Below are 23,346 nucleotides of genomic sequence, written 5' to 3' on the forward strand. Positions count from 1 at the left end.
TGGTAGACATCCAGCAGGTCCAGTGTTGATAAATGCGGTGTTGCTATCTGCTTGAATTCTCCTTAAAATAGAAACTAGAGTGAGGAGCAATTATAAGGCCCTCAAAGCCAGTGTATACGCTCATGTATTCATCATTAGGTCATTCACGCATCAAGTGCATGTGTTCTGATCGTGTGTTTTAGGTGTTCGGTCCAGTGCGCGCTGTTGGTTATAGAGTGGTGAACAGAAACCAGACGTGGGGAGTAACTGGGCTGTCTTGTGTTTGCGGTTAGTAAGGAGAATAAAGCCAGTTCCAGCGGACTCGCAAGATTTCCCTGAATGACATTTTCAGGTTTATACTCCTAACAGACAAGAGGCAATAAACAAACAAACAAACAACGACAGTAGAAAAAGAGGGCTTTTAAAGAGCAAATGGTACTCACCTGCTGCAGGCACTGGGGCTTTTTGACCTTCACTTTGGTTTTATTTAATAGTGCTTTAAATATTTGTCTGGGATGGCGGTGCTGAGGCTGTGGAACTTAGGCTGTCGTTGTCCCCAGAATCTTGCTGTTTGGGTGGAGGAAGACACTGACAGGCCAGATTTAACATCCGCTCTAGTTTGTTGCACAGGAAGCTCCACCACCGCAGAGTCCTGCGTCTCTCTCGTCTATTGCCTTGTGTCCTGGGGCCTGGGGCCGTGCATGGCATTTGTCAGCCACTCCACAGATACTGGTGTCATGTGAAGGCGTGCTGAGGGGTACAGGAGAGAGGTGTCTCACCTGGGGGAAGGGCAAGGCTCCCACCGCACATGCGTCCAGGTTAGCCCGGGGAAGAAGGTCCAGGTGGAGGAGGTGTCGAGGAGGGCACAGGTTGTTCTGTACACCGAAAATGGCTTAATGTTGCTGCTTTGTAGGATTCACGGGAGATAGCATGACAGTCAGACTGGGCTTGATCATTCAGGGACCGACAGGTCATATCAAGGAGTTGGGATTTCCTCTTCTTCAAAAGGAGTAATTCTAAAGTACTAGAAACCAGGTGTCCTGATACCCAAGCCGGCACTCTTTTCATATTACACAATGCATACAATGTCAAGCAAGTGTCATCAGGTCTTGGGTTCCATATCCATTAGTGATAGCCAGACTATTAAAGTTCTGTAAGCCCCTGGTGAACTTTTCATCTTTTGGGGAGAGTGAGGATATAGGAGAAATATTTGTTTTCTCAGGTGTGAAAAAAAGTTGAAACTCTTTAAATTTAAAGGCAAGCAAGGTCCATATGTCTTTGAATTCTAGTTCTCCGGAAGGATAGCAGGTATGTGTAGTAGATACTCAGTACCCGAATAAATGCAAAAAAATACAAAAACCCTTTGCTTTTGTGTATACTCTTGTAGCAGGCGTTGTACTGGACTCTGCAGGGTGATAACTGGATGAGAAATGATCCTCTCCAAAAGGTCTTTGCAGCCGAGGGAGGGAGACAGAGAAGTCAGTCAGTGATGATGGTACAGTGGGTGAGTCCTGAGATAGAGGTACGCCCAGACCATTATGATGGGTACTTATCTTTCTTCAGTCCCCCACTTTTTTTTTTTTTTTAAAGATTTTATTTATTTATTCGACAGAGATAGAGACAGCCAGCGAGAGAGGGAACACAAGCAGGGGAAGTGGGAGAGGAAGAAGCAGGCAGCGGAGGAGCCTGATGTGGGGCTCGATCCCATAATGCCGGGATCACGCCCTGAGCTGAAGGCAGACACTTAACCACTGTGCCACCCAGGTGCCCCATCAGTCCCCCACATTCTTAACCCTTTTTATACCTATTGTAATTTACCCCCTACCCCAGACCTATTTTCCCCATACCTTCCAGTAGCCTCTTAGTAATTTTTCTTCATGGTCATACAGACTCATCTCTTCTTCACATTTGATTTCTGGCAGACATTTTCCTGGAGATCTCTGTTCTGTTCTTTTCTGAGCTGCTTGCTCCTTCGGTCTTTTATTGTGTTGTCCCTGGATGTTCCTTTGTTCTCATTGTTTGGCTTTTGTCCACAGTTGGATTTTATGTTTGTGGCAACTCTTGTCTTTGTCTTTCTTCACTGACTTCTTCCTTTTGGTGGCGTTAATTACTTTAAAAAGATAGTACAGTGTTTTTGGACAAGTTGAAGACAGCCTTCAGCATGCCCTCCTCTTGAGCAACACTGCTCCGGCTTGGACTTGTTTCCCTCTCTCCTGGTGCACAGCCACCATTCTGGAATCTCCCTTCATCGTCGTCCTGGGGATTCCCTTATCCCTTCTAATGGAAGCTCATGCCTTGCTCATTTTTTGTTGATGCTCGTGTTTTGGTGGAAGACTTTCTCCAGGGGCTTTCTGACATAGGATGCTTAGGAGGCAAACCTTTTGGGACCATGCATGATTGAAACTTGATTGATGGTTTCGCTGGGTATAGAGTTCTGTATTGGAATTCATTTTTGTTCATAAATTCAAAGATTGCTCCATTGCCTTCTTGTTTTCATGTTACTGTTTTAGAATTCAGAAGCTATTCTCATTTTTCCTTCGTATGTAACTTTTCCCCCCTCCCATCTTTAGAAGCTTGTAGGAGTTTTACAATTTGTCCAAGTCTTTTGAAATGTCGTGATGGTGTACCTTGTGTGGTCGGTTTTCATTCACTGTGCTGCATATTCAGCAGGTCCGTTCATTCTGGCAACTGGGAGTTTTCAGTTCTGGGAATACTCTTTGGCATTACTGTGCTGAGGTTTTCTCTCTTGCTTTTCCTTATTTTGTTTTTCTGGAAGTCTTATTATCCGGAACTTGGCTGTCCTGGGCAAAGGTTGTAATTATCTTAATACCTTTTTCTTCTTCTTCTTCTTCCTTCCTTTGCTCCTCCTTTTCTGCCTTTTTTTTTTGGGGGGGGGGTGTCTTTTTATTCTCTATTCAGGGAGATGACTTCAGTTTGACTTAACCTTTTCTTTAGTTTATTATTTCTGATTTCAGAAAGGTTCTTTAGATTTCCAAGAGCTCTTTTTCTATTTTTCTAGAAGAACATCCTGTTTTTCTTTATTGATTACAGTGTTGTTTTACCTCTATATTATTGATAGTTTGTATAGTCTCTGTTTCTTTTAGGTTGTTTCCTTCCTTCTCCTGTCTGACGTGGTGGGGCCCTTTGACTTTTACATCAGGGTATTCTGGGTGGGCCATATGTTGGGGGTCCCCAGGGTTAGTATCTTTAGATCTGTCTTTTGGAGCTGATCAGATTCCCCAGAAATATTCTCCAGTCTCTTTCCGGCACAATTCTGACTTCAGAATCTGGAAGCCAGCGGTGTGCGTGTGTGGTCTGTTGTAGGAGAGCTGGAGAATTCACTGTTCACTGTATATACGGTCATTAAGTCCAGGTCTGTTCAGTGCAGCTGGGCAGGGTGACTTCAGTCCATAGACGCCTCTACTTTTCCGGGGAATGCCCCCTCCCATCTTCTTTCAGAGTGAGGGGGCATCACGTTGTGCCTGGCTTGAGGTTGAGGTTCTGGTTTCAGCTTCCATGGCCTTCCCCGGCTCCTCTGTATTTGGGGCTATGCCTTCTTTACCCCCGTTCTGTCTACGCTGCTGCTGCCACTTCTGGTCTTCTAGGACACTGCTGTGCAAGTGGAAGTGGTTCCCGTGTGTTCCACTGCTGAATTAGGACCTGGCTTTCTTGGGCCTGCTGCCTCATTTACTCTACTTCAGTCTGTTATAGTTTCTGTCTCCTCCAGGTTTCTTCTTTTTACTTTTTTGTTTGGGTCTCAATCTTCCATGTTAGAAGATTTCCTCAGTACTTCAAAAATCTTGGCTTTTTTCTCCTTTCAGTTCTCCCTGTGCTGTTTCAAACATTTTTAAAAAAGATTTTATTTATTTACTTATTTGAGGGAGTGAGTGTATGCACAGGAGAGAGAGCAGAGAGCACAAACGGGGAGGGGCAGAGGGAGAGGGAGAAGCAGACTCCCTGTTGAGCAGGGAGCCTGACCTGGGGCTCCATCCCTGGACCCTGGGATCATGACCTGAGCTGAAGGCAGATGCTTAACAGACTGAGCCACCCAGGCGCCCCTGTTTAGAACATTTTAAAAAAATATCTCTTTAGTATAGTTTTGATGGAAGGCAGTGGAACAGATGTCTATACTCTGTCATTGTATCGTGCACTTATTAGCCAACCACACCCTGTTAATTTATGATTTTTGATATGTTTGAATAGTTTCCAGTTGCTTCACATGTATTTCTTTTCTTTTTTTTTTTTTTTTAAGATTTTATTTATTTATTTGACAGAGAGAGATACCAGTGAGAGAGGAGACACAGGCAGGGGGAGTGGGAGAGGAAAAAGCAGGCTCCCAGCGTAGGAGCCTGAGGTGGGGCTCGATCCCAGGACTCTGGGATCACGCCCTGAGCCGAAGGCACACGCTTAACGACTGAGCCGCCCAGGCGCTCCTTCCTGTGTGTTTCTTAAGTAGAAATAGTTTTGAAGACAGGGACGTGGTGCCCTCTTCTCACCCCTCATCCCAGGCGTTGCCCAGTAGGCTTGCGTGGGAGGTGATGGAACTGGCTGAGGGGTGAGTTCAGTAGAGCTTCAAGAAGTGAAAGGAAGGGGGTTTTAATGCGCATGTTGTCTCTCCTTGTCAGGTTCTCTGAGGACTATGGAAAGAGGAAAGAGAAACCGGGAGCATTTCCTTTAAACCCACGTTTGATTTCTTCACAGAGTTACCGTGGCCTTCAGAACTGTGAGTATAATTCTCTTGCTACATTTGTGTTTTGGTTTTTCCTTTTGTTTTGATTTTTCTTTCATCTGTCTTAAGGTTTCTTTGACATATACTAGAAACAAATAAAAGCTAGTTGATTTTGCAGAGTAGGTGAGGGAAGAAATATTAGTTGTTTAGTGCCTTTTATGTGTGGAGAGAGGCAGGCAGGATGACAGTCCTGTCCCTGATAGTTGTGACAGTAGCAGCATGTGCCCTAGAAGAGTGGCCCAACAGGGTCAGCACTGGGCCATCCAGCTCCTAGGTGAGTCTCTGGCAGTAATCCCCTGAATGAGGCTACCCTTTGCCCCTGTTTCACATTTGCATAACTCAAACAGAGGTTAAAGGTTACTAAGTTAGTAAAAAGCAAAGCTGGGATTCAGACTCAGTCTGGCTTCGGAGCGTGTGCTTTTTACTCGTGTTTTATTCTTCTGGGCTCTGGATTCAGATGTTGGCTTGGCTGCTTACTTACTAACTCTTCTCTACTGAAACCTAGCTTTCTCTCCATGCGAACTCTTCACTGACTACTTTTTTTTTTTTTTTTTAAGATCTTATTTATTTATTTGACAGAGATAGAGACAGCCAGGGAGAGAGGGAACACAAGCAGGGGGACTGGGAGAGGAAGAAGCAGGCTCATAGCGGAGGAGCCTGACGTGGGGCTCGATCCCATAACGCCGGGATCACGCCCTGAGCCGAAGGCAGACGCTTAACCGCTGTGCCACCCAGGCGCCCCTCTTCACTGACTACTTAAACCTAGCTCTTTCCTCTGACAAAGGGTGCTGGTGATGGGACCGCTCTCCTAGGGTTGTGGTGAAGATGCCATAAGAAATGTGAAATGTGCTCAGCATTCACAAATGTTAGCAATTGCTATTCGGTGGCAGTTCCCCCACTTTAATGAGAGGAAAACTAAGCTCCAGAGATTGGGTTATTTGTGATTTGTTAATTTGTAACCTTGGCACTTGTGCTGCACTCCACAGTTGGGAGGTTATAGAATTGAGATTCTATTCCAGTTTGTCTTATTTCCAAAGACTGCTCTTTCTGGTAGGCCTAGTGGTAAATCGAGGACAGATCGTTGATAGAAGATTCATCAATCTGTCTTGTGGTATTAGCATTGGTAAGATTTTAGCAATACATTGCTTTGGTGTAAAAGCCCCATAAACTTAGACTTCATGGATTCAGAATTCAAAATCATTATAATTACGTTGAATTTGACTTTGGCAAGTGTGTTTGTCTTAGATGTCCAAGGGGCAGGACCCTGGATTGTTTTTCCATTTCCTTCTGGGGGTCAGTTCACCTTCCTCCTTTGTTCTCCTTTCTCCCCCAAACCCACTTTTGTTTCTGCCAGGATTAGGTATTAGGGAAGGGAAGGAAAATTGTGTCACGAAGTTTCAGTTTCCAAGTAAGGCCTGGAAGTCTTGCTCCTTTTTTCTGATTCCTTCTACCCTTTCTTGGCTACGAGAGGCACCTGTTCTGTGTGCTGTGCCAGGTGTGACTCTGCTGTCTTTTGGAGAAGGCCATGCCCAGCTGTTTACATCCCTTGTCTCCTCCCCACCCTCCCTGCACATTTCGATGTTTCTTCCTGTAACAGTGGGCTATATTTATTGGGTACAAGTCTGTTTCTGCATCTTTAAGGGCAAAGATTTTGTTATTTCGTTTCTGCATGTTTTCTGCTTGACCCATGGGTAGTTTTCACTAAATGCTGGATGAAGTAGTGTTTAATGCTTGCCACAAAATAAGTTCTCTTTTCTTAGTGGATCCAAACAAGAGGGAGAATATCAAGTATAACTTTTCATCAGCATTAGCTATTAAAAATCATTTGTCATGGTAGAGCCCAAGACAGTTTCATATTTAGCAGAAGTTACACAAAATTTTTCTTCTTAATGTGATGTGCAGCAGAACGAATGCCTGACAGGGAACTGAGAGCCCGTTCTTGGCTCACTGGAACTTTGAGCACCGAGATATAATCTGCTGCTTCTAGTTTGGCCCTCCCCTCCCCTCCCCCCCGTTTGAAAATATGTAAACCCAGGAAAAATACCTTATAACCAGTGTTTCTATAATTGTTTCCCCCAATTCTGGACAACTGGTGAGGTCACACGAGTAAGCCTGGCTTTGTACAGCATCGACTTAATGGTGTTCCTCTGAGATCCGGGTCCCTTGATGTACCTGAGTGCCCTGGTCCACTTGAGCCCCTGCAGGATGGATCAGGTTCTTGGTTCTTGATTTGTTTTGGGGTGTTGCATTCTTAAGGCAGAACTTGGGATGGAGGTGTTTTACAATCAGAATTCTAGGAAAGCAAAGCAAAGTTTTGGAGGAGTTGAATTGCTGAAATATGTATGGAGATTATTTTCAGGGTTAATGGGGTGTGGGGAGGCAGTAGACAGAAAGGAAGGTTGCCCGGAGACCCATCTGAAACCCCCCATTTGGTGAATAAAGATAGGTTATTTAGCGTCAGGGCAGCTGAGAACAATCGACATAGATTGAACTGTGAGGTTCTGGGGCTGTTTGTCCAAACAAAGAGTCGCTAGGGTAAGGCGGTGCTGACTGTCGGCTCCGGAGGGCAGCTGTCCCTCCCTCAGTGTTGAGCCCTGAGATTAGGCTGAGGTTTGCAAGGCTAGTGTGTTGGGAATAGACACTGGTGGTGGGGGTTGGAGGGTGGGGGAGAGTAGAGGACAACCAGGAGATTGTCGGCACGCTGTTCAGGGAACCAGGTGAGCGGCAGCGGAGGCTGGGATTGGAGCAGGAAAACTGGAGGTGGTGAGAAGCAGTTGGGCCTTGGATGTATTTCAAAGGTAGAACCAGTAGGATTTGCTGACAGATTGGATAAGGGGTGTGAGGACAAAGGGAGGAGTTGAGTTGACTAGAAGGCTCTTGGCCTGGGCAACTAGATGGGGGGACGGCTGTGGGTGGAACTTGGTTTAGAGGGGCAGATGGGGAGCTCACTGTAGGCATTTTAAGTTTGTGATTCTGTTAGGGATCCAAGTAGAGATGTCATGTAGGCAGTTGTAAATAGGCATTTGGAGCTTGGAAGAGAAGTCTGAGCTGGAAGTGGCCATGAAAACGCAGTGACGGTCTGTGGTCACCGAGGGAGTGAGCACAGAGAAGACAAGCAAGCCTGAGCCTCGGGTCACTCTGCCATCGAGTGCTCAAGGACGAACATGAGCAGTGTTTGGCACAGAGCAGGTGTGAAGAAGACCACAAGCACTGGCACCATGGGAAGAAGGGAAGAAGTGTCCAGGAGGAGGATGTGATCAACTCTCTGAAGTGTCAGGAAAGGTCATGATGAGGACTGAGGTTTGGCCTTCGGGTTTGGCGACTTGGAGGACACTCTGGCAAGTGCTCGGCGCAGTGTGGGGGCGTGGTCAGAATGAAAGCCCGCCTGGACGGTGGTGTGAAGGGGGAGAGGGTAGTGAGACAGATTGCATCTGGGTGACTTAGGTCCAGGGTGTACGGTCATCCTCACACTTACTCACCGTCTGGGTGCTGAGTAACGCAGCTGGGTCCCTGAGGTCCGTGGTGGTGTTTTCATGTCCCGGGCGGGGAAAGGTCAGGTTCAGAGCTTACAGTAGCTTTCTCAAGAGTACGGAGCCGGCAGGCTGACGCCAGGTCTCAGGCCATGCACGCTGTCCTCAGCTGCCCTGCGTCCTGAGGGTGGAGAGACACTGTTGAAGGGGGAAAGGGGGTAGCGTGGTTGAAAAGTTGTAGGAAAACACTTATGTCCTGCTGGAAGTGCTTCTGTTAAGGATTCTTTCTTTTTCTTACTTAGAAATTTCACTTCTATCAGAGGGTGGTACGTGCATGTGTTCAAAAGTAAAACAGTGTTGAATGATTCATGCAGAACCCAGCGGGCTCCTGTCCTGCCTCCACCATCCGCCTCCCAGAGCTGCCTGGAATCCTGCTTATCTGTTTCTTTTAGCATTTCTGTCCACGGTTCCCAGCAATATCTATGTAGAGGCAGGGCCATCGATGCGTCACTTTTAGACAAAGTTACATTTTGAACTCCCATCTTCCCCCACATAGTTGTAGCACAATTTTTGTTTAGAGCCATAATTTAGCGAATTGTTTTGACTTTGTTAATGTTGCTCACTATTGAGCTGGTGAATGTAGCATGATTATATTCCCTTTTAGTTCAACTTTTTGTTTTCCTGTTTTCTTGAGCTTAACAGTTGCCACTTTTTTTTTTTTTCCTGTTTGCTTGATATTCTTAAGAGTTCTCACTCTCCCTGACAGTAAGGCCTCTTAATAAAATTTGCCATCTGCTCATGTGTATTCCTTCTGTCTTCACCCCCAGGGACATCTGTTTTCTTGCATGCTGGACAGGTTACTCTCCCATGGTAGTAGGGTTGAGGTGCGTAGGGCAGATTCTGCAGGAGCAGGCGAGACCAGGTAGAGAATCCTGATGGGGAAGACAGTGATGGGGAGCTCAGAGGGAGGAGGATGGTGTCCTCCTGAGGGAGCAGGTCCGGGCATGGTGAGTGGGGCTCGCGGTAGTTGGGGAAAGGCATTCCAGGTGGAGATGGTGAGAAAAAGCAGAGCGGGACGAGATCGGTTACTTTTTGTTAACCTACAAAGCCTGTATTGTGGCGTCTCGCTAGGTGGTACATGTTAACTTAGTTACTGACTCTTCCTTTAAGACCTTTAAATAGATTTCCATGGAAAATGTGACATTCAGATCGTTAAACATTTGTCCTAAATTTTTTATTTTTTGAAAGATTTTATTTTTTAAGTAATCTGTACACCCAATGTGGGGCTCAAACTTACAACCCCGAGGTCAGGAGTCGTACACTCTACTGACTGAGCCAGCCAGGGTCCCCCGTCATAAATTTTAATATTTTCTTAAAACCTGAGCATAGAATATATCATGACACTTAAATCCAAGAGATCATCTTAAACTGTTGATTCCATGTATTTGTTCATGGAAAAATCTTTATGGATATCCCGTCACTGAGGCGGCCCAGCCAGTCATCGTGCAGGAGTGCCTTTGTAGATTGGTGGTTGAGTCTCTTCCTATAGCAGCACACACCGCATTCTAGCTCTCTCAACAGATGGGCCTCGGTTGGGCTCCCAGGGCCTGTTCGCTTCCCTGGGAATTAATCTCCGTGGGCCTCTGCCACTCCTCTGGGATTGTGGCCATCCGGTCTGACAGCTTAAGTTGCTAATTGACTTGTGGGGAAGACAGATTAAAAATACATTTATATGTGAGCGTGTGAATTTATTTTATAATTGTATTTATGTAAATAATCTGGACATCTATACGTTTACAGTAAAAGGTGTTAAATGCTTTCCAGAAGAGTGATGAAGTTTTATGAGGAAACAGCTCGTGGTGCCTGGCACACAGTAGCCCCTCAGTGAGAATGAATGCTGAGCTCCAGTCTGTCCCCCGCTTGCCCTGATGCCAGCGATGTTGTGAGACACTGCCTCCTCTGCACGGGCCTCGCCCTCAGCTCGGCTCTGATGGGCTCCAGCCTCAGCACTGCCGGCTGGTGCCTCTTCATGCCACACACCCCCCCCCCCCCCCCCGTCCCGTTATGCTTTTGTTTCTCCTGCTTTTCTGCTTGGAACATTCATTCTTTTTAAAGGGGAAACTTTGAGGGTTCTGCCCTAGGGCATGGCTGTGTGTGTGTGTGTGTGTGTGTGTGTGTGTCTGCCTGTCTCCCTCTCTCTCATTTGGACCACAGGGCTGGGCTTTGGCATCTTTGTGCATCAGCTCTGCACACACAGGCTTAGCTGGTAACTCATTCAACTTTCTTTATTTGCTTGTCTCACTTCCTTGGTTGTCAGTTCTCGTGGGCCAGGTTCTAACGTTACTGCTTTTTGAATCCATGTGGTCTGACATGTTATCAGCACTCAGTGCTTGTTGAGTGAAAAAAATCCCGAATAGTTGAAATCTGGGGCATTTTTCTAAAGGAGGTGCTGTTTCGTGCCGGTAGAGACGGTGGGGAGAGACTTCCATACTTATGTAGGAATTCTGGGGGCAAAGGCACTGGGAAATGAACTTGTGTGTGGAGTGTTTAGGCAGACATGGGCTTTCCTGCTGATTATAGTTGGAGGCTGCGTTAAGGTTCGTGGAGAGAGGTGAGTAGGAAAGGCTTGCTCCTCTGCCTACTGTCTCTAAGGGGTGAGGGCGGGGCTCTTGTAAGCCTTTACCCTGCCCCTAAAGATCTGTGCTCCCCAGGTGTGGTTCCAGCCTTTTTGTCTTATCCCTGTCCACCCACTTGACACTGTCCTCTCTTTTCCTGGGAGGCTCACCCACCATTTGGCTTTGCACACCTTATCTACCTCTGTCCCCCGCTGCCTGGTCACCAGTGCCTTTCCCCTGTACCTGGGGACACCCTGGAAACCACCAAGCCATTCTAGCTTAGATTCCTAGTGTGTGCTCCTTTCCTTGTCAGTCCGAATTGTTGGTAAGCGTCAGTGAAATGTGCTTGCGCCCCCAGCATGTGGTAGGTGTGCAGAAGAGGGGAGTTCGTGTTAAGTAGGCCTTTCTGGTGCTGCAAAGAGGCGGGCTGGGCTAGGGGACTGAACACATGGTGCAGGGTGGAGCACCGCAGTAGGGCAGTGCTTGGACAGAGACGGGAGCACAGCCTGGCCAGCGTGTTCTCCGTGAAGGGCTCACCTTTGCTTCTGAGGTCTTAACCGAGAGAGTACAGTGAGCCCCCTTTCAGCCCTAGTTTGGATATTATTAACATCAACTTCCTCATGCACAGAAATAATATGGTGGGTATTATAATTTGTCTCTCAGATTGTTTCACTTTCCTCATTGTGTTTGGAGAAGAAGCTGCTGGTTTCCCCGTGTTCTTTTCATGTGCAGTTTTAGAGCTTTTCGTTTCACGTAGGACCTTTCGTTTCACGTAGCGCGCGCCAGGAAATGTGTGCACCAGCTGATGCTTTATCGCAGGCTTCCGTCCGTCTGTCATGGCCCCCGCCCCCAGTCTCCTGGTTGAGCAGTAATTATATGAACCCGTAGAGTGTGTCGTCCCCCCGATCACCCTCCTCCCGGCACCACTGTCCCCATCTGTCCCGGCGCCCGCTCCTGCTCGCCCTTCTCACCAGCCGGCACACTCTGGGGTCTACTTGTTTGCACTGTTTGCTGTCCTGCAGTGAAATGCACCGCCCCCCACCAGGCAAGGAACTGCTCATTCCAGATTAATGCTGCACCCCCAGGGCCTCACACTACTAGACTCCTGTAGTGAGCCGATGAGTAGATTGATGGATTTAGTCACCTTGTCTGCTTGCAGAGACAGAGGTTCACATCACTAGAGGCAGATGAGAAGGGTCATGGAGGTTTTTGTGAAAATTAAAAAACTTCTTTGTAGTGCCTGAATGGTTAGTGACACTGAGTTTTTAAAGCAGTTTTCACAAATCTTTCCTTTCAAATTCATCTGTAATTGTTCAAACTATTAGGAATTTATTGTAAATTTAACAGTTTTCTGTATTTCATAACTTTATCTGTTTTCAGTTAAAGAGAAAAATCCATTTTGAAACAATTATCACTGAGTGGTTTTGTTTTGCCTTTGAGTAATATTTGTATAAATGATAGTGTGATTGACTGTAGCTCCCAGAGCGGAGGTTTATATGCCCGTCTACATTATCTTCTTTACCTTCTTCAGATGATACACGTCGGCATTTCTATACCTTTCTTCCTGAAAAGTTGTAGAAAATGAGTCCTATTCTAAATGTTTTATAGGAGTTTGATGTTGAAAACCAAGCAGTGGTGGTAAGTTTTTCCTTTGAGCCTGAAGACCAGCGTGCCGTTGGCTTCTTTCCTGTGCTCTGATGCTCCGGTGTGTGTGTCCGTGTCGCCCTCTGCGCACAGTCTGCGGCGGAGTCTTTGGTCAGGGGCCGGTGCCTTGCCAGTGACAGCAGCTTCCGGAGCTGGCAGGCTTCGGGTTCCCTTCTGTTTCACCTGGGGCCCTGTCACATCTGTGCATCGATTTGGGCGAACTGGCCTGTGAACAATAGTGTGACTTCTGGTCAACCTGTCCAGGTAGCGAGGTCTGTGAGCTCCCTCAGTTGTGTGCGGTACGTCTCAGTTTGGAGGGCTTCGTGCTGTTCCAACGCTGTTGTAAGGGGCAGCGCTTGGCTTATGTGTGGCAGTGGTTCATCTTGTTCGTTTATCTCGTGGCCTTAATATAAATTCACTTATTGGTTCTGGTGGTTTACTGGAGCAAGTAGAAAATCCAAAGAAATCTATGCTCGTGTAATCTGAAAATAACCTTTTCTGTCCAATCTTTATGTCTTTTATTTCTCTGTCTTGCCCTCTCGCCTTGACCAGCACCTTCATTACAGTGTTCTTGTCATGTGCTGGCCTCAGGGAGCAAGTTCTCAGTGTCGAGTAGGGTTCAGTTCTCGTTTTGTCTTTGTTTTGGTAGAGGTCCTCCGTTGAATGTAAAAATTTTCCTTTTAACTCCTGGTTTTCTGAGAGGTGTTGTGTTTTTGTTTTTGTTTTTAAATCGTGAGAGGGTGTTGCATTTTGTCAAGTGCTTTTTCGGTGTGTATTGAATTGCTTGTAGAAATTTTCTGTTTTATAAAATAATGGGTGAATTACGTTTCGATTGTTGAATCAGCCTTGCATTTCTGAGGTAAATCCCACTTGATCATGTTGTATTATCGTTTTATATATTGTTAGATCGATAGGCAATATTTTGTTTAGGAAATCTGTATCTATTTGCGTGGGGGTATCAATCTGTCATTTTTTTTCTTGTGACCTTTTTGTGGTGCTCTCATTTCAAGTACCGCCATTCTCATAGAACAAGCTGGGACGTGTCCCCTTACGTTTCCGTTTGCATGACCAGTGTATGTAAAGTTAGGGACACTAATCTCTCGTGGCAGTACTGGGAGTCTTAGTCCCATTTGGTGGCGAGGTACTAGTCACAAAGGGCTGTAAAGCAGCAACAGGAATGTGTTATGTCTTGTGTAGTTGTATTCCAGGGATGGGGATGCACACACGCATGTATGTGTGTGCTCATGTAGAAAGCCGTGGAGCTCTGCGCTCGGGATTTGTGCATCTCACACGTTAGGCTCCAGTCCGGACTAGCAGAATTGGACCGTGTGTGCAGCCCCCACGCAGCGATGCAGCTCTGGAGGTCTGGCATTGTGCTCAGTTTGGAAAGGGAAGATCAGACGCATCAACACGGTATCTTAAGCCAGGTTCCTAAAGCCCGGGGAAAAGAGTATATATAAAATCTGAGATACGAGATTTTAAATGCTTAAAAATACCCTAATATTACACGTGTAATAAAGTGGTACAGCGTTAAAGGAATTTGTTAGAAAAAAATGCAAACCAAAACTTATAACAGAAAAGGAAACCGTTTCCTAGAACCAGGGAGCAAGGAGAAGAATTGAGGCTTGAATGTTGGGGAAGGGGGCCGAGAGCCGCTGGGCAGGGATTCAGGGGATGAAGGGCGGCTCCTGCAGAGTCGGACTGGAGCGGGTGCCAGAGAGGCCCAGTGCTTCCTTCTGTGTGGCTGTGCTGCTGGGAACATCTGATGAGCTTCCGTCAGTGGCTGATGCCGCAGGTGGAAACATTTCAGACCGGAGCTGTGTTTACACCCCCATCGCTTATACTGTAATGTCTCTGTGCGGTGCTGTGAGAGGTGTCAGGATGTTGACGGAAGAAAGAGCTCTGCAGCAGTCACTTCCACAGGGAGGGTTCGCCTGATTTTCGGACACCTTGCTTTTCAGACTGTAGGTGGTTTCAGTGACCTGCAGATTTTATTTGGATTGCAGCTTGAGACTTTTTCACACAGTCTTGTTTAATGTTATGTAATGAGTTTAGGGGATGTGAGTATAAAGTTTCCTTATATTTATGTTGGCCAGAAAAATGTTGTATTGAAAGATATACATAGTCTGTCTTATATTAAAAGCAAACAAACAAAAACCAAGGAAAAAACTTAGGACCTTGTTAAGCAGGATGAGGCCGTATGTTGTATTTCCCCCAAGGTCTGTTTTGTTAACCGTTTTAAATTTTTTTAAGAGAAACAAAATACTTCCAGAATATCATATACTAACTTTACTTTTCTACTGTGAAAATCTTACCTGTTGTAAAGTTGACAGAATCATTGAGAAGATAATATCAGACTGTCGGGTATTCTGTTTAACTTTTATGTAAGATCATGATGGAATGGTGTACTGCTGGTATATTTTCAGTTTAGAAAAATGCATATTGTCTTTTTATAGGGCAAGGTTTAGCGGAAAATTCTTGGAACACTTGTGCTTCATTTGTTCATTGGGTTTAATTACAGATTTCAAACATACCAGATAGTATTATAGTGGGAATGATAGTCTGTTGTTTTCTTTTTTTGACAAGGATTCATAAAGCTTTGAAGTGTGGCAGGAAAGATGCTTTTTAGGGCTATGATGGGACTTTTGAAGTATTAATTAAATGGGGGGGGCCTTTTAGGCTTTCCATTTTGAAAACAATCTTAGCATTTCCCTTTCATCGGCCTAGAGAATTCAGGTTATCCCTCCTAAGCACTGCTGCCACGGATTGGATGCTGACATTGTCTCTAATATATCTTGGTAATAAGCACTCTACCTTCATTATCTCCTCTAGGATGGTGGGTGTTACTGCTTGTGCTCTGCAGACAAGGAGCCTCTAATAATTTAAGAGTCACTTGTTGGGAGCGGGGGAGGCAGGTATAGTCTTTAACATTAGTAACACGCACTGCTTCTCAGTTGGGATCTTGCTCGGAAGTCACGGCCTGTGGAACCGTCACTGAGACTTGTCTCTTCGGTAGAATTCACAGCCTTCTTCAGTTATAGGCTCAGGGACTAGATTGGGCTCATTCTTTTAAAGGTTTATTTGTGTGATTTAGGTGAAGTTTTAGGTGTCCTATAATCTCTAGGGTGTCTTGCCCATAGAAAGTAAATGGGTGGCTCAAGGCAGAGATGCTTTAATAGTCTTGATAATCTAAGGGATGTGCCTACCTAACCACTGAAAGTCGTCAAAGCCATAATAGTTGAAATGCTATTGTAGTACATTATTTTCCCCATTGTAGGTTGTTAACAGTTTTACTATGGAAATTGCATTCTTTTTTTTTTTTTTTAAGATTTTATTTATTTATTCGACAGAGATAGAGACAGCCAGCGAGAGAGGGAACACAAGCAGGGGGAGCGGGAGAGGAAGAAGCAGGCTCATAGCAGAGGAGCCTGATGTGGGGCTCGATCCCATAACGCCGGGATCACGCCCTGAGCCGAAGGCAGACGCTTAACTTAACTCTGTGCCACGCAGGCGCCCCTGGAAATTGAATTCTTGCACTCAGAATTGGGGATTAAGTGAAGTTAGCCACGCTTTCTTTCTCCTTGGCTCCCAGAATCCTGTGAGGAGTCTTTTACCTGATCCTAGCAGGAGATGGAAACGTTCTTTTATAAGGAGACTGGTCCAAGAGAAAAGGCAGACTAACGTTCTGGGGTCTCTAGCCAAGCAGCTGATTCTCTGCTCAGTGCAGAGATCATCAGGTCGCCCGCATGTACAGGGCTCCTCGACAACCAGGTGTTTAAAGACAGCCTCTGCAGCACAGCAAGAAGAAACAAGTGGGACAACACCAAACTAAAATTTTCTGTGCAGCAAAGGAAACCATCAACCAAAGGGCAAGACAAGGGCAGCCTGAAGAATGGGAGAAAATACTTGTAAATCATATATCTAATAAAGGACTAATATTTAAAATATATAAGCAACTCATACAACTCGATACCAAAAAAAAAAAGTGTTGAAAAAAATGGGCAGAGGATCTGAGTAGACATTTCTCCAAAGAGGACATCCGGATGGCCAACAGATACATGAAAATATGCCCAGCATCATTCATCGTAAGGGAAATGCGAATCAAAACGACCGTGAGGTATCACCTCACACCTGTCAGAATGGCTGTGATCACGAAGACGAGAATAACAAGTGTTGCTGAGGATGTGGAGAGAAAGGAGCCCTCATGCACTGCTGGTGGGAATACAAACTGGTGCAGCCACTGTGGAGACAGTATGGAAGTTCCTCAAGAAATTAAAAGTAGAATTAACCATATGATCCAGCTGTTTCACTATGAGGTATTTATCCAAAGAAAGTGAAAATACTAATTTGAACAGATATATGTGTACTACAGGATTATTTCCAATAGCCAAGACATGGAAGCAACCCAAGTGTCCATTAATGAGTGAATAGGTGGAGAAGATTGTGTGTGCATTCGTACACACACATATAAATACATACCGTGGAGTATTATTCCACCATTAAAATGAAATCTTGCCATTTGCAAGAACATGGGATGGATTGTGAGGACATTATGCTACATGAAATAAGACTAATCTTTCAGAGAAAGACAAATACCTTGTGATCTCAGTAACGAGTGGAACCAAAAAAACCAAAACAAACGAACAAATAAAACTAGATACAGAGAAAAGAACGGTGGTTGCTCAAGGGGGGCTTGGAGGGGTGGGCGAAATGGGTGAGGGGGTCAAGAGGTACAGAATTCCAGTTATCAATAAGTTGTGGGGCTATAACGTACAGCATGCTCCCTGTAGTTGATAATATTGTAGTGTATACCTGAAAGATGCCGAGAGAGTAAGTGCTAAAAACTCTCATCACAAGAAAAAAGTTCTTTTTTTGGGTGACTTTTTATGGTGACAAGTGGTAACTAGACTTGTTATGGTGATCATTTCATATTGTATACAAATGTCGAATCATTACATGTACACCTAATACTAATATGTTGTATGCCAATTATATTTCGATAAAAAAAATAAAGACAGCCTTTGCTTTCAAAATGTGAAGCCAAAACAGAGAGAGAAAACAGTTTTGAGTAACAAAGAGGAAACCACAAGCAGAAAGAAGCTAAAAGAAGATAAAAAATTTAAATGTCAGTAGAACTGCATCCATGAAAGACCAACAGAATCCTTTTTTTTCTTTTTAAGATTTATTTATTTATTTTTGGGGGGTTGGCAAAGGGAGAGGTGGAGAGAGTCCCAAGCAGACTCTGCTGCTGGGCACAGAGCCTGACGCAGGGCTCGCTCCGACAGCCCTGAGATCACGACCTGAGCCAAAACCAAGAGTCAGATGCTTTAACCAGCTGCGTCACCCAGGCACCCCTAGAATTCTTTCAAAAAGTGCATTCAAAGAAGAGGAAAATTGAAAGCATCAAAGTAGACATAAACTCAGTAAGAGCAGTGGGAAATAATGTGGAAGATATCTCTCAGAACATGTGTAGGAAAGAAAAATGAGGGAGAAAAGAAAGCAAGTAGGATGATGAGTTGAGAAGGTCCAACATCCAAATAATAAGAGTTGTAGAAAGAGACAAAAGGATTAAATCATCAAAGATCTGATACAAGGACATTTTCTGGAAGCAAAGGGTAAGGGTTTCCAGATTGCAGGTTCCTGGATACTGAAGCCCCGTGGCTACCCCTTGGGCCTCTCCTCCTCCGCCCTTCCCGTGGCAAGACAGCCTCCTTGCGGCCTTGCGGCACCTGTGCAGCTGTGACGCTCTAACTGTGGAAGGGGTGAGGTCTCTTCCTTTACAACTCTTCCTACTCTTGCCATTTTTTAGTAGTATTTATTACAGTTGTAATTAGTTACATGTGTGTATCTCCCTTGACTAGGCTGAGAGCTCTGCAGGGTAGGGTCATATATATATATATCCACACATCTGTTCCAGTGCCTAGCCTAGTATTTGGTAAAGTAAGTATTTTCAACTTAACTAATCTAAGGGTGGTGTGGCACATTCATTTGCCCCTGGGAGACAGGCATGGCTGGATGACAACATGAAGCATTGTGGCCATGGAAAAGCGGGCAGTAGCAATACCATATCCAGCTGACCCTTGGCCCAGGACAGGGGTGTGTGGTAACAACATGATGGGCGAATACCTGTTGCCACTCTACTGTATGTTGCCACGCAGGAGTGAGACCCGCCAGTGACAGTGTTTTCAAGAGAGGATGGGAATCCAGCAGCAGCAGGGCTTGGCAAGCAAGAGCCCAGTCTTGAGGTAGACTGCCTGGCTGTGAGGCTCATGTAGGAGGCATGTGGCCTTGGGCGGGTCACTTCTCTCTGTTCCCACATGTGGAAAGTGGGGGAAAAAGAAGGTCTTTTGCTTTGTTTTGTTTTTAAGATTTTATTTATTTATTTTGTCAGAGAGAGAGAGAACCCAAGCAGGGGGAGGGACAGGCAGAGGGAGAAGCAGGCTCCTTGCCGATGTGGGACTTGATCCCAGAACCCTGGATCATGACCTGAGCCGAAGGCGGACACTTAACTTACTGAGCCACCCAGGCGCCCCCCAAAATAAGGTTATTATGAGGATTAAATTATTTCATTTTTAAGTTCTTAGAACAGTCCTGGCATGGTAATGTTGCATCAACAATTACCTACAGAAACCTCTGGAAGCCCTGAGTCTAGGTGCAAACCTTCCTGTCTCAGGAGCAGCTTTTACCATGATGAGGTCCAGGTCAGTGTTTGTATAGTAGGGAAATTGCTCTTTTATTAGGCACAGCAGTTTAACTCCACATTGGGAGTCTTTGTCATTATGCTGTTTTGCTTTTGCAAAATGCTCGCCAAAGAAAGAACCTATGGAAATATTTTCCCAAAGGTAAATTTACGTCTCTTTCTTAGGAGTACAAAGACTCTGTTATAGCTGTGAAATTATAGGGTTTTTTTGGAAGACTTCAAAGAGCCCCAGTCAGAATATCAGATGCCTCCCCCTTCACCCCCCAGCCTGAGAGCAGATGGGGTCCACCAAGCCTTATTCCCTTTCCCAGAGTAAGCTTCCAGAAGTCCAGCTCCCTGCTCCCCACTCCTTGACTCCAGGCAGGAAGCATCTCTATTCGCATGAGTTCAGGCATGTGGGGCTGTATTGTTCCCAGTAACAAATACCAAACCGAAGTAACTCTTCTGTTTCTTGCTCATCCTCATTCCTCTGACAGTTTCTGCCCCTCTTGTGTTCTATATCTCCATGGAATGGTATCACTTTCCCACTCAGTTACCTGAGCAAGAAAAATGGTTGCTGACTTTCCTTTAATTGTATGTGGGCAATCTAGTCACTCCCTGTCCTCTTGATTTTTTTATAGCTCTCAAATCTTTCCACTTCTTGGGCCATAGTTAGTGCTGTCAGGATTATAACAGAAGCTTTCAGATTGGTCTGTATGGGCTTAATTGCTGCCCAGGTGCATATCCTAAGACCGTTCAGGCTCCCCACCTGCCTCTGGAGCTGGGCCTGTCTAGCTTCTCTGCTGTTTGAATTAAAGCCGTGTTGACCTTTGCATTGACTCCCTGGATCACTAACGTACACCTGTAGCCATGTCTTTTGTTGGGTGTAACTTTAGACGTACCCATTCTCAAGATCCCGGCTTGGAACTCATATTCTAGGAACTCGACCATGCCCCATGTCTGGGCGGTACCTGTTTTCCCGGCATCACCCCTAACACCATGTTCTTCATGTACTTGTCTGTGCTGGTCTTTCTTATAAGGGCCATAGGGGCAGGGGCTATTTCCTGTGTCCTGCTCTGTCCTGATGACCAGTCTGTCTCTTTCCTAGTATCAGTCTGTCCTGATACCCTGATGCCCAGGAAAGCACCTTATAGTCTACTATAATACGTTTTGGTTGGGGCGAGGGGATGAATGAGTAGGTGGGAAGTAAATAAATACAGTAAAGAAAATTAGAACGTTTCTTTGTTTTGATACAGGTACCTAATGTTGTGGCTCCCAGACAAAACTTGCATAGGGATCTCATGGTAGTTTTGTTGAAGTACAGATTCTTTTTTTTTTTTTTTTTTTTAAGATTTTATTTATTGGAGAGAGTAAGCGCACAAGCGAGAGCACGAGTAGAGGGGAGAGGCAGAAGCAGCCCGCCGAGCAGGGCACCTGACTCCAGGCTCGATCCCAGGACCCCGGGACCATGACCTGAGCCAAAGGCAGATGTTTCACCAACTGAGCCCCCCCCCAGGCGTCTCTAAAGCACAGACTCTTCTTAAGTAGGTTTGTGGTAGGGCTCTTACAGCCTCTTGATGATAGGATGCCTGTGCTGCTAGTCCGTGGACCGTCCTCGGATTGGCGGGTGTAGACTGTGAGCCAGCACAGGGAGTCGCAGGGTCTGGGGCAAGTCGTGCAGCCGCTCACTGTCTGCGCCCCCAGATGAGGCTACTCCTGGGAGCTGCCGTGTGGGGTGGGGTTGCGGATCAGACCCTCAGACTGAGCACATCAGTTCCTGCTGCCTGGTGGACAAGTGTTCATGACCAAATGAATCATTGGCATTGGCTTCCTCGTTGTGTATGTAGCACATTCTAGATCACATTGTCTTTGTATATGTTTTTATATTCAATCCGTGTGATAGTCCTGTGAAGTCACTGCTGTCCTGCTGTCAGCACACTGGTGTTCACAACTAGGTTAAATGTCCTGTTGGCATGTTAACCGCATGTTCGTGGAGCTGGATTTGAAGCCAGCCCAGACCTCTGTCTCAGCACTGTGATACCGTAGCCCCTCCTAACTTAATTTTTCACACTAAGTTCTGGAGTTAGTTTTAAGAGACTGAAATGTTAAGATGATGATCCAAGCCCATTAAAAACATTAATTTTTTCTTTGTGAACCACTGGACAGGACTATTTTAATGAACGAATGAATTCAAATACCCAAATGTTCAAGGGGAGTTCCATGGAGAATTTGGAACTTTTTCTCCGCACGAGTTCTGGCAAATTCTAGTTGTCCTGCCTCTCTGTTCTTCTTGAGCTCATCAGGCTCTGTTTGGGTTACCCTCCCTGCGCTGCTGTCCAGAAACTGCCCCCTGGCAGAGAGCCAGGTCTCACTCCATCTGTCCCCTCCTTCAGAGGTCATGGTGAGGTGCTGCGTGTGTCGGGGTAAAAGCAGCTGCTTCCCATGTTCTGTGCAGTTTTCTAGCTGCTTATTGAGGAGGGTGGTCCATCCAGACCCTGCTCCTCCCTCATTTTTATGTCTTCGTTTTTCTCTCCTGTGTTGGGAGGGTTAATGTGTACTTGTTAGGATTTGTATCGGGATTACATTAAGTGAGTAATGTATATAAAAAACTGCTTAGGTGGCTAGCACATTGGCAATATTCAGTAAAAGGCTTTTTGTTTTTTACCTTATAATACTAGACTCAATTTTGCCTTTTTTTTTTTTTAAGTAAACGCTACCCCCAATGTGGGCCTTGAACTCACAACCCTGAGATCGAGTCTCATGCTCTACAGATTGAGCCAGCCAGGCGCCCCAGGTTTTTTCTTATTTAGTAGAGGCTGAGTATATACTGTGTTCGAGTACAGTGAGATTTTAGTCATGTATTCAGTGAACATCTGCAAAACCTGACCTGACCTGTTTCCAGTTGGTATATCTGTTGTGTGGCTTTCATGTGGCATGCACAGGGCCAGCAGAAGTCCCTGCCTTCTCTGCAGGTGGGTCCCCATGTCTGCATTCTCCCTTTTCAGCAAAATGCCATGAGTTCCTTGCGTGTCCTGCCTGCACCTCCTTTCTTTATAAGCTCTGTGGAACTCCCTCTCAGCAGGCATTTCCTCCCCCCATCACTGCACTGGGGTGCAGAGAGAGGTTCTTCCTTTGACCAGGTCGTGCGTTTGGCACCTCCTTCCTTGACTTGGTCTCTCAGCCTCTCGGTTTACCTCTTAGCCCACTGGCTGCAGCTTCTTCGTTTCCTCTGGTAACAAGGAGCTTTCCCTGTCTGTCTCTAAACATCACAGAGGGCTAGGCTCTGTTGTCACACCTCTTTCAAGTTGGAAAGTGCTTTCAGGGGAACAGACATGACGCTTCAGCATCTGTAACCCTCCCAGGGCTCAGGGATCCAGTACAGGGCGCATTGCCTAGCAGGGCTCATCACAGGGGATCCAGGAGCCAAGCTTGAAGCATGACTAAGAACAGGAGGTAGCAAGGAAATGGGGGAAGCATGAGAGCCCTGTTAGGGAAGACTGCTCTGGAGTACGGCTGTGGAACATGGCGAGGAGAACGTGGGTGCTTGAAGCCGGTGTAGGCCAAGTGCTCATGCCTGTAGAGAAGAGGTTCCGGAGGAGCACCCTGCCCCCGGCTACAAGCGTGATTTTTCTGCTCTTCGAAGGCCTCGTATTGAGATAGTTTCTTTGTAAGGAAAGTGTTTGGATGCAGTGTGCACAATGATAGATACAAGCTCAGAAATGTTGCAGTGCTGGAGGAATTAGTTATGTACGTTTTCTGCATGGATTTTGAACGCCTGCATTAACTCTGTTTTATTTTACATTTTTAAACATATAATTCAATTATCAAGTAATATTATAGAAAAATACTTTAGCTGTGTTTCTTTCCTCTGGGAGATTTGCAATTAGTAACAAAGATGTGCTCGAGAATGTGTATCATTGATTGATGTGCTCAGTAGAAGTAATTAGGAACCAGGCATGGACCTCCTCAGCCTGGCTTTAAGGGGACAGCCCTTACTGCTGTGATTTCCAGGAAACCTGGGGGTCCTGTCGTGTGACACAGACACACCAATCCAGCCTCCCACCGGCCGTCCACCCATTCTATCTGGCCATACTTTCTCTATTTGTTTTCATCACGTTAGCTACCATTGATTGAGTGATAAGGAAAAAGATGTCTTCCTGCCTTCTTCTTCCCATTGCCAGTCAGTCCCGGGGAAGCTGCAGTAGGAAGCCCCGTTCCAGGATGTGCCAG

General features: G+C 45.8%; 1 protein-coding gene across 2 annotated transcripts in view; it reads left to right on the plus strand.

Annotated features, from left to right (window-relative positions):
* Positions 1-23,346, plus strand: part of LOC125281407 (focal adhesion kinase 1-like) — a 73,269-nt gene that overhangs the window by 20,613 nt on the left and 29,310 nt on the right. The window contains exons 3-4 of one of the 2 annotated variants that reach the window (XM_057312821.1): positions 1,367-1,483; positions 4,605-4,702. The exons of the other annotated variant lie outside the window; for it this stretch is intronic. The gene's annotated coding sequence lies outside the window, so the exon portion shown is untranslated. The remainder of the gene's footprint in view (positions 1-1,366; positions 1,484-4,604; positions 4,703-23,346) is intronic. 2 annotated transcript variants of the gene reach the window in all.

The sequence above is a fragment of the Ursus arctos genome, unplaced genomic scaffold (assembly GCF_023065955.2).
Source record: "Ursus arctos isolate Adak ecotype North America unplaced genomic scaffold, UrsArc2.0 scaffold_16, whole genome shotgun sequence".
Taxonomy (NCBI): Eukaryota; Metazoa; Chordata; class Mammalia; order Carnivora; family Ursidae; genus Ursus; species Ursus arctos.